This window comes from Zea mays, chromosome 9 (assembly GCF_902167145.1).
Source record: "Zea mays cultivar B73 chromosome 9, Zm-B73-REFERENCE-NAM-5.0, whole genome shotgun sequence".
In the NCBI taxonomy this organism is placed as follows: domain Eukaryota; kingdom Viridiplantae; phylum Streptophyta; class Magnoliopsida; order Poales; family Poaceae; genus Zea; species Zea mays.
Genome location: NC_050104.1, coordinates 74,546,757 through 74,550,329, shown reverse-complemented (window position 1 = coordinate 74,550,329; position 3,573 = coordinate 74,546,757). Strand labels below are relative to the sequence as shown.

The window sequence follows — 3,573 nt, the reverse complement described above, 5'->3', positions numbered from 1 at the left end:
AACTATAAATTAGATTAACTATATTGCCTAGATAATTAACATTAGTTAAACAAATAATTAATTAATTAATTAAAACATGTGGCATGATTAAAACAATGTTATTACTACATACCCAATTAATATGAACCTAACACAATTTGAGCAAATTAAAACAAATTATTTGACCTAGAAGATATTGTATTTTAATAAATTAGTAAGTTTGCAAAGAAATAGGTGACATGATGCGATCTTATTTGTTAAATCGGTTTATTAAAGGTGGGAAAGATATGTTTACAAGGCATGACCAACTAATGCAAACTTATCATGATTGTACCTACTGTTAAATTCGTGTTGCATGACAGTCTTGCATGTAAAAGGGCATGTGGTGGTGGCTATCTATCAGGTGAGAAACGATAAACCTATCACATGGGAAAGACCCCTAACCTACCACCAACTTACCTTCCAACCAATCCCTTCAATCTTACGCTACTGCTAGATATCTCGTTTTTTCGCAGATTGACGATGCATCGGAGATCCGATCGGCTAACCGAAAGCGTTGTGACGAAGCTCTTGCCGAACCGGTCACAACGATGTTCTGGGTTGCCCTAGAAGATGAACGGATGGTGAGAAATTCCTCGCCGGAGTTGTCGCTAGAGTTTGGGTGGTAATCGAACTTCGACGAGATAGTCATGTGTAACACCCTAAATCCATCATCTAAAAGCAAACCAGTTTAAGTTATTGGTTTCCAATAGAACAAAAAAATATTTGTGTTTTCAAATAATGTAATGGTGACATAACTAAATCAAGCAATTTCTTGAATAGATAAAATTTTACCAAGATTGATGCATTCATGCGAATCATAAATTTTGTTTGAATTGGTTGGCGAATCCAAATTTTGGATTTAATTTGGTGTGAAAAGCATCATTTTACAAAATAATAATAATTTGTTCAAATAACGTTCATACAAACAAGTATTAAGTTAATAATATTCTTGGATTTATTATGATTTTAGAAATATGTATGTACTTATACATTAAGATTTATTTCTTGGTATGAATCTTTCCATAAAAATATAATAAGTTGGTACAATTTTATTGTGAAAATATGCATTGTAAATATGTTAATAATATTAAAAAAATATTCTGAATTTCGGAATATATTTATTTAGTATATATATATTGCTATTTGGAAAAATAAAAAAAGAGAATTTCGAAATTAAAAGAAAATTGGAAAAATGAAAAAAATGAAACGATGGCTCGGCCTCCTAACCATTGACCAACCCAGCCACCACGTGCTCCACCTCTCCCCTTCGCTGCGTAGCACTAGCAGGCCCGCCCGTCATTCTCTCCGATGTCTCTCTCCTATGTGGACCCCAGTTGTCATTCCCTCCCTCCTCTCTTTACTTCTTCCAGTCGTTTTCATATACTAGGTGAGTGCCCGTGCGTTGCAACGGAACCATATAATAACACGATAACTTATGTATATATGTGTGTTATATTGTTATGAGAAAATATTTCGGAATCCATTTGTGATCTTATCCATATATAAATTTTGTTATTTTAATCTAATAACATACATCCATGCCACAGATTTTTCTTCTTCGTTCATCCGACCATGGTGCGCTTCCTGTCCCGTTGCCTCACTATTTTGCAAAGAGTAGACAAAAAGTCACTACTCACATGAGTGCAGCTAGCAACGAAGGCCTTGCGCTACCACAGGGGGGCAACAAGACCATGCCATACCTTGAGCCAGCTTGTTCTGGGTGGAACACCATTGCTTCCAAGTCTTTCTTTACGCCGCAAGGATTTTCTCCATCTGGTTCATCATCAAGATCAGTGCTATTACCCACATAAGTTTGCTAAGGCATGATTAACACAACATAACAGACCTGCATAAAAACCATAGGAAACAAGATGCCACGAACAAAAGGAAAAAGCATAAATCCAATTGCAACTGGACTAATCTGTGTTGCAGAGTCATAAATGTTTGCACAGATCAGTCGAGCCCAAGCACAGAATAACAGTTTAGCAAAACCAAATATTGACCAAACATATATGGAATTTGGCAATGGTAGTGAGTTCCTACACCAATAGAAAATGAGAAGAAAACAGAACAAGTGTTCTTTCTTTACATTGATGTCCAAGCCTTTACATCATTGATTTCAAATATCTAGTAATAAAAATTTAACGTTAGAAAAAATCAAATGCCCTTGAAGAAAATAACTGTAAAAACCCTGTTACCATGAGTCTTAAGCTATAAGCGTAACATAAGTCTTAAGATAGCTAACATAAATGTCCATTAACCAATAAGGGTTACAGAACAATTTAGGATATTCATGCTATACTGGTAACAGAACCCATATAGCATTCACATATAGCCATCAGTTATCAGACATATATAACACAAGCATATAGGACATTCATGGAAGTTCACACGAACTGAAATTGTTCACAGAAGTCCACATAAATTGAAACTGGAACAAGTTCACAGAGCTACAAGGTGGCGACCAATACAAGTTCACAGAAGTACAAGAAACTTAATTCGTCCTACATTGCAGCAGTTTCCTTAGTGTCAACTTCTTTTTAAGCATACAAACACCTGAACCTTCACTTGGGCTCACTTGGCTAGATGTAGCCTAAACTTCGTTGGTACTGCCTTGCACTGCTAATGCCTGCCACCATTCAACTACTACTGCCTGCATCACTTGTGCTGCTTCACCTTGTGTAACCTGAACTTCAGTACTCGACACAGTTGAGGATGGACATCCACTTATTGAAAATAGCACAAGACGACTACATAGAAACTGAAAAAATAAACATTGTTAGGTTTGAATGGTAGCACGAGATGACCATAGAAACGTAGTGGATTAATTATTCACCTATCATATACTGGTTGTGATGGTTCTTGTGATGGTTCCTGTGAAGGCTCGTTTGCTCCAACATCTTTTCAGGTCATTTGCTAATCTCCACCACACTAAGAGGGGACTTCAACAAAACTTCTTCCCTCAACCTGTAAATCATAATAAAACTATCATCCCAATTACGGATGAAGAAGCCATCCCGACGGTGTCTGCCTCCAGTCGAGCCTGGAGGTCGTCGTAGAGCTGGTACTGGCCAACATCGCCTCCTCCAATTATGCCTCCAGTTTTCAAGAATGAAGAAGCCATGCATTAGGACTATTGCCATGTCATGATACGATACCTGAAGAAATGAAGCACATCTGCGACTTGATCAGCGAGATCAGCAACACATGGCACCGGCACATCTGACGACATTGGAGCTGCTCCCATCTGTAGGACTCTTAACAAAAGCCACACAACAAAGATCATGTAAGTAACCAACTCGAAATACAGAGGCAGCACACCTTATCACAGGGATTGAACCAGCATCACTGACCTCGTGCCTGTCACACCCGGTTTTGGAAGGCAAACCGAATGCGAACTATGTACGTGCCAGGATCAGAACTCACGTACACAGCGATTACATAAATGAACATCATCACACAATGCTCGAATAATAACATAAAAGAGTACTTATTACATCATAGAGTCATAGACATCCACATAGTCATTGTCTTAACAAGTAAATCAAAGTG

The 3,573-nt window shown here is 37.6% G+C and overlaps 1 long non-coding RNA gene across 1 annotated transcript; it reads right to left on the bottom strand.

The window, feature by feature from the left end:
- Positions 1–2,372: 2,372 nt before the first annotated feature.
- Positions 2,373–3,227, bottom strand: LOC103638456 (uncharacterized). Its single transcript, XR_558803.3, has 3 exons — positions 3,180–3,227; positions 2,858–2,988; positions 2,373–2,782 (listed from the first exon to the last, which is right to left on the bottom strand). It is a non-coding gene; the product is annotated as an uncharacterized lncRNA (long non-coding RNA).
- Positions 3,228–3,573: the final 346 nt, after the last annotated feature.